Genomic DNA, 10,603 nt, shown 5'->3' with positions numbered 1-10,603 from the left:
TAGTAGAGCTTTTTAAAATAGAATTTTTATAAAAAATTATTTAATGTGTGGTAACTATATTTCTAAATTACTATGATACCTTAACATGTGTTTGGTAAACAAATTGAGAAAGCACTTTTGGATGACAAAATTGTCATAAAGAAAATTGCATAATATTATACAACATTGTTGCGCTCCGTGATCGGATGCTGGCGATTGGCAACCCACACGATGGTACGAGGTGAGACCTTGTACCATATACCGACGTAACGATTGTTAGTGTTGACAGGGCTGAAGAAGGCTAAGATGAATCTCTCGCCAGCTGAGATCAACTCTTGGGGCTCAGAGAGGGGTCGGCCTAGGGCTAGGGTGTCACCTCCAATGGAGGGAGAGAAATAAGAAGAAAGGATCAAGAAGAGAGAGAGTAGGGCTACAGGGAAGCTGCCCATCTTCCCAAATAGCTCCATTTCAAAGAAAAGGTTGCGGACTCAATACGGTTTTTGATTCTTCTGAAGTTATAAGGCTTGTAGTACTTCTTAACCTGAGAGTTGATTTGTTGGATTAATTGGGGGATGAGGTGACTATTGGGCCGTGTCATCTTGTCGGATCTATTCAAAATTTTCGTACATTCTGCGACAATGAGAGCTTTGACCGATAATTGCTAAAAAGATACTAGTCCTTCAGGGGGCATTTGGTAACCCCAACAGGATCACCATGGTGATTTAAGATCTTTGGTGATCCGAATGCTGGAGTGATTTGATCCTTAGTGATTTAAGATCAATGTGTTTGGTAGGCCATGGTCCAGTGATTAAAAATCTCCGGATGTCCATAAATAACTTATTTGGTATGGTATGGAGATCCAAGATCACTAACCACATAATACCACAAATACCCCTAATATATCTTAGATGAATTTTTTATGTGTTTTTAATTCTCATGAATAAAAAATGTAAGTCAATATGCTAATTCCTATAATAGCTCCATAATTTTGTAATATATTCTACTTTTAGTAGCCCATATTATATATTTATTAATCATATAAAATATATTATAATAAAATATTAATATATTTATCATATATTAATTATTAATATATTCTATAAAAATATATTTATTACTCCTATAAATTATTCATCTTATAAAAATATGTTATTTTTCATTATAAAATTAATATTTTTATTTATACTTATATTAAATTTTTTAATACTAATAATTATTTTGATTAAAAAATAAGGTAAATAGGAGTAATATATTAAATATTTTCATTATATAAATATAAAATATAATAATATATTTCTACTATAATTTAAAATTATCCTTTAATAATAATATGATTATAATATGATCAGGAATATATTATAATATAATATATATCATTAATATAATTTATAATATCAACACAATATTATACATATATATATATATATATAACATTGACATAATATATTGATGGTATATTGATATATCAATTTTTTTGCTAAATTGAGGGATATTTTTGTCTTTAACTTTCAACCCAGGATCACTGCCTTGGGGTGATCTTGGATTTCCAACCTCAAGGACGGGTATTCCATCACCGAGTTGGACGGTGATTTGAGGAGTGGAGGTGATTTAGAATTACCGTCACGTAGGATCACCGTGGTGCAACCAAACACGGTGATCTTATCACCTCCACCCACATGACCTTTGATCCTGGGACGATCACCCCATACCAAACGCCCCCTCAGAGGTCTGGGGCTAACACTAGCTATTTTGTCAGGGGCAGGGGTTGTATCCTTCGCACCAATCCACCGATGGATCACATGCTTCGAGATCCATACAACCTGGTGAATGATGGAGTTCAGATTGCTTTGAGATCTGTGCTAGGTGTGATGCAATAGATGATGTCGCAGAAGAAGATACTACTCAAACTCTGATGATGGAACACCTATCGAAAAAACAGATATAGTTTCTAATAATTTCTCATCTCCAAGGGCTTGATCGGTGTGTGCCAAGCTCTCCTAGTCACTTACAGAGCAGTCATACAAGTCTACATTGTGCAAGCGATTGAATACTGGTGATGGGAATTGTGAATTCTGATCCAATCATCATGTCCATACGATCCATGCTAATTCGCTTCGCCCTAACACCAATAATTGTGAAGTTTTGGAGGGGAGTTCGGATTGTATCTACTCCAGGATTGTACAAATAGGACCGATTGATCAATCGCGGTCGTCAATGTACGATGGAATGGTAATGAATGTATTGGACTTGCATATGTACATTGTATCTAGAATCTAGGAGAAGACGCATGATCTAGACCTAGAGACCAAGTACTTCTATGCCTCGACGGGGAGATTGGATTAACATTGCACCTCCATTGTGCACATCCCATTTTGGGATTTCAGACTTCCCCCAGGGGCGGCAAATATAAAAGGGTAGCCCCGTTGTTTTGCCGTGAAATTAAGTTGGACAGTATGTTACGGGGGAATCACAACAATCCTCCATAATGAATTGAGAAATTAAGTAGATAATAACCTATCTTGTTTTCCTTTCTTTTCTTCTTCCGTCCGTACATTGTTCTTAATTCTAAACTTCAAAACATTGTGATCTTTCATAATTTCTGTAGTCAGGACTAGATAATTTTGGGGTTATCGGTGTTCATAGTTTGCAAGTGTGCTGGAAATTTTTTGCTACCAGATCGATCATGGCCTTAAGTTGCACCAATATGATCAAGATTTATTGATTGCTGTCGTGCCGTGCCAACCGATCCACCTAACTTAAAATAAATGAGTGTCGATCAGACATTATTATAATTAAACCGGTTTTGGGTGGGGACATAATCATAAATGGGTTAGGCATTGTTTTGTCAATTAGATTTGATGGGTTTGGATTGCTTTGAGATCTATATACAGTGAGATCCAATAGTCGATGTTATAGTGAGAGAGAGATGTTGGAAGTCAGTTGCTTGTCTTTTAGTAGGAGATAGCGATGTTTTTGTCTTGTAATAGAAAAGAGAGTGCTCTTGGAAAGGCTTGAGTCTTCTTCGTGAGAAGGGCCAAACTTATTGTTTCGGCCTTTATTTTAGTTTGAGTAACTTCATCTTCTCTCCTAATTTTTTTCTTCCACTATTTTTTTTCTGCTCGCAATTCTCTACAAATATTGTTTTATGCTCGGTGTTTGTTCTAGTTTTTGGACCTACGCGATCGATCTATTTTGAATAGCATGTCATTCTACAAAAGAAAGAGACTTAGATATACTCGAATGGCTCTCCACACAAATTCGTTTAGGTCATAGATCGAACGATAAGGTCCAATATCAATGACCTAAGCAGTTTTTTTTTTTTTTTTACTGAACCAGATGATTCATATAATTCTAGTACGGATATATCCCAAAAAAAAAAGTCAAAAGGCAACAGATCTCGGAGCGCACTAGGCAGCTCCTCTCCCCAACTTAAAAGGTATCTCCCGTGTGGTTGGCCAAGAGCAGTTATCCATGACAGAATATGCTGAGATCTCTAATCTGCAGGAGGACTTAAAGGTAACCCTGTTTTTGCCGCTTGGTATCTAATTTCAACACTCATGAATACCGGTTCAAACAGCATATATAAGACATATCAGTTAGGTTATTCCAGTCTGAGATAAATATTAGATATATCATCAAAACAAAAACTGAATTGGTTGATTCAAGATTTGATATCCCTATAAACTAATCTTGTCCTTCATTCATTACAAAACCAATTGCTTGGTTAACTTTCCATGTATCTGCATCTTGGATTGAGTGCTGTCAATCATGTGACTTCGTCCCTCGTCTGTTCTACTGGCAATTTGGAATTGCAACATTAATTCATATTTTCCTGTCAACTGGCTGATGATACCCTCTTCGAAGTTGATGAGTTGGCAGTTTTGTCCTTGCAAATCATCATCTTTGTTGTCAACATTATGTGTTCCTAAACTCCAGTTGGTGTTTAATTAATGATATTATAACGTTCACAATGACAACTTATCATAGTGATGTTTTTACATATACAACGGCACAGAAATGATAACTAATATAAGACAGCAAACTAACAACCATTGCTCATAAAAAAAAAGGCGTAGTAACAGCCAATGTCACCGACATCATAACGACTTAGAGAGCCCGTTACAGGATACTTCATTTTGACTAATATGATCTAATCAGTTGGATATATAATATACTACCTCTAAATTGATCACACTCCAAAAATCTTTATAGATATGTGTGCGCTATGAGCAGTTTAGATGAAGGACTTTCTATTTGAATTTTGAATGCAGTTTTGCTGGGCAGGCTGGCATTCCGGGAGCCCGGACAAATTCGTTGGACAGAACAGTATATCAAGTTGGTCTACCGCTATTCTGTATCGTGGGATTACGCCTTATATGGTTACATTTAAATGAGCGAGTTTTCTTGGGCTGCCTGAGAATTTGCTTGATTAGTTTTTCTATCTTTTCTTGTCCTCCTTTGTTTTATCTTTTTCATAGTTTCTTATTTTGTAAGATTTTCTTGATTCTTTCTCTCTTGTCATTTTATTTAATGAAAGGTGAGATGGTCATTTGGGACCACGACGCTAGACTAGTTGCGGCAGGAGAGCTGGCGGATCTTGACTCGTCAGTGGTGTGCGACGAGCTTCGAGTTGCCTGAGAGGGTGTCTCCTATGTGAGGCAGATACTGGGGCTGGACCGTATTACTCTCGAGTGGGATTCGGCCACGATGATTAGGTAGATCCGAGATCGAGGACACATAGCTGAGGACCGGCTGCTAATCCACGAGATTTGTAAATTACTAAGGGAGTGCGACTCCCACCAGGCCACACACGTCTACAGGGAGGCAAATGGTGCTATTAACTAGGTTGCTTCCTTTGCAGCTCACCACTCTAGAGGCTTCGTATGGATGAATAGTAGGGTTGTGCCAGGACCTTTTTGTAGTTTTTTATTTTCTGATTTTGCTGGCCGCATCTACACTCGCTGTGTGTGAGCCACTGTTGTACCAAAAAAAAAGGTGAGATGGTCTGCCACCTTCTAGCTCAAAAGAATTCTTAATTATCTAGACTATACTATGATTGACGCGAGGTGGTGTCCAAGGTACAATGGTTATTGAGTCTGGTGATTGTCCTAAATACTTGTAATGGTCAAAGTATTTCACATCGAGTTTGGTGATCCTCTTGAATGAAAGGAACACTTGTGGACTGCATGCATTTATTTTCAAAAATTACAGTAGAAGCATTTAGAAATTAAACAATTCATACTTATGCACTAGCATGTTAATTTTTGACTCTTTAACTTGATTTGTGCCTTCATTAGTGATTTCAAGTCTATCCCAAATCTTCTTAGTGGAGTTACATATTGATAGAGTTACATGTTGATATTCTATTGAATTTATTTGCATCTAAGGCACAATAAAGCACATTCATAGCTTTGGCATTTAGTTGTGCCTTTTTCTTATCATTTTCATCCCAGTCCTTTTCGGGTTTGGGAATTACTAAGTTATCAACAGTGTGTATGGAAATGTGAGGTCCATTGACAATAATTCTCCAAACATCATAGTCTTGGGCTTGAATGAATATTCTTATTCTTGCGTTCCAATAGGTATAGTTTGTTCCATTAAATAGGGGTGGCCTATTGGTTGACTGTCCTTCACCTGAGGTTAATCCAAATTGGGTTGCCATTAAATTTTTTACTCAAGAAGGGACTTAGACAACAGTCACTAATGAAGAGCACCTGCTTTGATATCACTTGTTGCCCAGTAGGCAGCCCAAGAGGGGGGTGAATTGGGTCTTAATTAAAAATGTGGAATTTTAATTCGTGATTAATTAGAAATGTCAGTTTAGAATGTTAGATGAATGAAGACAGTGAGATAAAGGAAAGCAAGATACAAACACACGGGATTTATAGTGGTTCAGAGCTAACCTTGCTCCTACGTCCATTCCCCAAATTTTACTTGAGATTTTCACTATAATCCTCGGATTACAGCACGATTGTTTTACAAGCTCACAACCAAAATTTTGTTTTACCGTCTCACAACGAACCACCTCGTTTGTTTTACTCGGGCTCACAAACAATTTGGTTGGTTTTCACAAAGGATCACCAACTACAACCTTAGACCTCCTGATTCAATTTCTTGATTGAATCAAGCATCCAAATATAAAAATGAATGTATAAATACAAGCTTCTAAAAAGCAGATAAAATACTTTTAATGAGAACAAGAAAAAGAAGCTTCTCAGATAATTTTTGCCGATTTAGATGCTGCTTTTTTTCTTCTGGATCCTCTTCGGAGTCAGTCAGCAATGGAGGATCTTTCTATTTCAACTCTGGTGCGGAGAAAGGGTGGGTTCTTCGATGAAGAGTTGCTTTCTCTCGATTTTCCCTTTGAGTGTTTTTTGAGCTCTTGATTCAAATGATTTGCTTGATCTTCTTTGTTTGGATTTTTCGTTCTTATTACTGTTTCACTTAGAATGGGTCTTTTTATATCTCCATTTGAAAAACTAGCTGTTAGACACAAAGGAGTAGCCGTTCTGTCGCCCCTGGCACTTCTGACAAAATATCCGTTGAAACTGGAGTCGTCTTGCCCGTCTAGGAGTAGGCTCGACTAAAGTGGGAGACGTCTCGCATGATTCTGCAGTCGGCTCTGACTCGGGATCCTTCTGACAAGTTATCGCTCGATTCTCGTTGGAGTCGGCTCGCGCGGTTCGGGAGTCGTCTCGCATCTTGGTCTGCCGAAAAAGAGTTCTCTACCTTTGTCTGAGAGAGACGTCTCGTAGCAGTAAGGAGGCGACTCGCGCTTCGTTCGAAAGATAGGAGACGCCTCGCGCTTGACTCGAGTCGACTCGCACTTCGCGATCCGAAATACTCTTTCTGTCTGCCTGAGAGAGTCGTCTCGTAATAGCCGAAAGTCGTCTCACGCTTCATCCGAACGACAGGAGACGGCTCGTGCTTGACTCGAGTCGACTCGCGCTTCATACCTGAAATACCTCTTTCTGTCTGCCTCTTTCTATCTGCTTGAGAGAACTTGTCTACTTTGACCAATACATCCTCGATAATCCCCCTCGAAATTTTGATTGACCTATCAGCTAATTGCAAAGTGACAAAGGTTGGCTTCAACTTACCTAAACTAAGTTGCTCATATACAGAATATGGCAACAAATTCATACTTGCCCCTAAATCTAACAATGTTCGCTCTATCCTAAAGTCGCCTATGATGCATGAGATGGTTGGGCAACCTGAATCTTTATATTTGAGAAGAATGTTGTGCTGCAAAATAGCACTCACATTTTTAGTTAAAAATATCTTTTTCTTAACATTTAATCGGTGCTTGACAGTACACAAGTCCTTAAAAAATTTGGCATATAACGGTACTTGTTTGATTGCATCAAGAAGAGGTATGTTAATCTTTACCTGCTTAAAAAGCTCTAGAATTTCAGAATTAGGTTTGAGCTTTTGCAACGGCTTTAATCGTTGTGGAAAAGATGGAGGAAAAGGGCATTCAACTTTCTCAGTAGAAGTTGGGATCTCAACTTCTTCTTTGTCCTTTTCATCAGCTTTGGGCGCATCAGAATTAGAAGTGATCTGCGGTCTCAATGAGATGGTCTGATCAATAACTTTTCCTTTATGCAAAGTCATAATGCTCTTTGCATGCTCTGTATGCGAACTACAAGGAGCCGCATTATTACTACCATGCACTTGTGGGTTAGGTTGGGGTGGAGCTGGAAGCTTACCCTTCTCCTGGGTACTTAGGACGGTAGTCAACATTGATAATTGGTTCTTTATATCTTCAAAATTTCGAGTATTTTGAGCATTGATATTGGCTTGATCTTGCAGAAAAGATTGTATAGATTGCAAGGTATCCTCGATATTCGGCTTCTGAGAGGGCGGTGATGCAAAAGTAGGATGTGCAGGTGGAGGAGCTGAATGGTATGACTGCTGCGGGTGATCGTTTCTCCACCTAAAATTCGGATGATTCTTCCAACCAGGGTTATACGTATTCGAGAATAGATCATTATAAGGCTTCTGGTAGGAGTTCATCGCATTTGCTTGATCGTGCAAGACTTACTTGAATGCCGGTATGGTGGGGCAATCTGTAGTGGTATGACCAGACGTGTGGCAGATCCCACAACACTCGTTTCTAATCTCTATAGTTTTAACGGGCTCAACCTTCCTAAGTTCAATTTCTTCTACCTTCCTAGTGAGGGCTGCCATTTTAGCATGAAGATCATCCTCAGTTCTGAGGTTGTAAAGGCCTCCCTGTCCAGAGCTAGTAGGCTTGGGCAAAGACTTATTATTTCTATCCCCGTTATCCTAAAGTTGGGCAGTCTCAGCAAGGGAATCTAAATATTTTCATGCCTCGTCAGGTTGCTTTTCTAAAAATCTACCATTGCACATGGTCTCTACAAACTGTTTCAACTGTGGAGACAAACCTTCATAGAAAAAACTAATAGTTCTCCAAGTTTCGAACTCGTGATGAGGGCATGAGAGAAGAAGGTCTTTAAATCTCTCCCAACATTCATAAAAGGTTTCAGTATCTTTTGTTGGAAATTGCTGATGTGCCTTTTTAGAAAGTTGGTGCTTTGTGCGGGAAAGAACTTTTTCAAAAATTCTCTTTGCATATCTTGCCAAGTTCTTATTGATCTAGGTCGGAAAGAGTTTAGCTATGTTTTGGCCTTATCCTTTAGAGAGAAAAGGAACAACATCAGCTTGATGACATCCTCCATGACGTTCGGTATTCTAAATGTAATGCTCAATTCTTCAAAGTCTTTCAGATGAAGGTAAGGACTCTCAGACTTTAATCCATGAAATTTTAGTAGCAATTGAATTACCCCTAGTTTGATGTCAAAATGTCCTACATTATCAGGAAAAATCATGCGTGAAGGCTGACTAGTTCTAGTAGGTTGTAGGTATTGTCTCAAAGTCATAACAGGAGGTTCACGTTCTCGATCATGGTGGCTCCCCGCATCTTCATTTAAATCAGTCATCTCACAGGGTGTGAAATACTGTGAAGGAATCTCAAGATTGTGTCCCAAAGAATTGTCACAAAATGAACAACTTAATCGACCGGTGTCGTCCCTATTCCACTTTAGCATGCAATTTTTTTTTCGGTTTTTTTTCAATTTTTTTATTTTATTTTATTTGTTAAAAAAAGCTGAAACTTACCTCAACTAAATTTTTAATTAAATATGAAAATATACTAATAATTCAGTCGTTCTCCGGCAACGGCGCCAAAAACTTGATGTGTTCGCAAAACTGCTCTCCCAAGTGCATGAGAATCACACAAGTAGTATAACTCAGAAGTCCGAGGCTGATTTCTCAAGGAACGATTTATGTATTATTAGCATAATTTTAGATGTAATTTTCAGTTGATTTTTAGAAATTAAAAGCAGAGAATAATAGGTAAATAAACAAAGTTCAATAAAATAGAGATGGTTAGGGATCTGGAATTTTTCTCGATAATATTACTTTCAACAAATAAACTCGGCAATTCTCGATCAAGAATCAAATAAATAAAATAGTTCTAATCATGGAATATATCGTTTGAATATATGAACTCAATGTCTAAGTATTCATCATGCCAGTTATGTCTACGACAAATCAAATATCAGAGCGATCCATGCATCAATAAATATAAAACATGATGAATCTATCTAATAAATAAATATGAGAGAATCAGAATATATATGAAAAGATGTAAATCAATTAAAACCAAAGTTCAGAGTTTACTTCATGAGAGCAATAAGCCAAGGGTCCTTCCATCACCCTTGACCAAGAGATTTAGCCTCTCATTACAGGCATCAGCATCTCTTCTTCTTTTTTTTTTTCTTTTTGGAAAATAGAGCCTCCTCTGTTTCTCCGTTTCTTTTTTTTTTAATGGCAGAGGCCCCCCTCCCCCTTTCAGTCGGCTATCCCTTATACTCAACTCTCCCCCTCGATGGATCTTGGGAACGTGCTAGAGATCGATGCTAAAGAGGCGAACGGCGGGATCTTGGGCGCTTGGGATGTGGTCGGATGGATGGATGGAAAGCGGAGACGAAAGGAAACCATCACGGCTGGACGCGAGATCTTTGAACGCGTGAGGCTGGAATCTGGGTCGCGAATCCGGAAGCTGATTCGGAAGGGGCGGATTCCTCAAATCTGGGAGGTGGCTGGGACATGGAGGGAAGCTGAGATGCTTGCGGAAGGAGGAATGCGCTGTTAACACGGAAGATTGCACGCGGACGGCTGAAATTCGGGAAGTGAATCATGGACGCGGGCGCTTAGGATCAATCCGGAATGTTGAGCCGAAATTGCTGGGATTCGGAAGCTAGAAACGCTGCTTCTGATTTCTTTCTTTGGCCACGGAAAGCTGGGAATGCTGGGTGTGGATGAGCTGGAAATGAGCTTGGACTCGCGAACGGGTGAGGCTTGGATGCTTGGGAGAAGCAAATGTGGACGATGAAGAGTTGGACACGGACGGCTGGATCGCGAGCTCCTTCAAATGGACGCACGGGATAATTTAACACGGACAGCTGGGAGGAAGCTGGGACACGGACGATGAATAACAAATGGGGGGTATGCTGCTGCTGTACGTGCTGCACTTAGTCTGCTAATGCTCTTTTTAGTGTGCAACTGGGGCTGACCCCATGCGGTTAGCTGTTCACCT

General features: G+C 39.0%; 1 non-coding gene across 1 annotated transcript; it reads left to right on the top strand.

The window, feature by feature from the left end:
• Positions 1-8,422: 8,422 nt before the first annotated feature.
• Positions 8,423-8,530, top strand: LOC113461483 (small nucleolar RNA R71). Its single transcript, XR_003383757.1, has one exon. It is a non-coding gene; the product is annotated as a small nucleolar RNA R71 (small nucleolar RNA).
• The last annotated feature ends 2,073 nt before the right edge of the window (positions 8,531-10,603 follow it).

Source organism: Phoenix dactylifera, chromosome 1 (genome assembly GCF_051530095.1).
Source record: "Phoenix dactylifera cultivar Ajwa chromosome 1, Ajwa_hap1_PhDact_Kaust_v1.1, whole genome shotgun sequence".
Classification (NCBI taxonomy): domain Eukaryota; kingdom Viridiplantae; phylum Streptophyta; class Magnoliopsida; order Arecales; family Arecaceae; genus Phoenix; species Phoenix dactylifera.
This window is presented reverse-complemented; position numbering and strand designations above follow the sequence as displayed.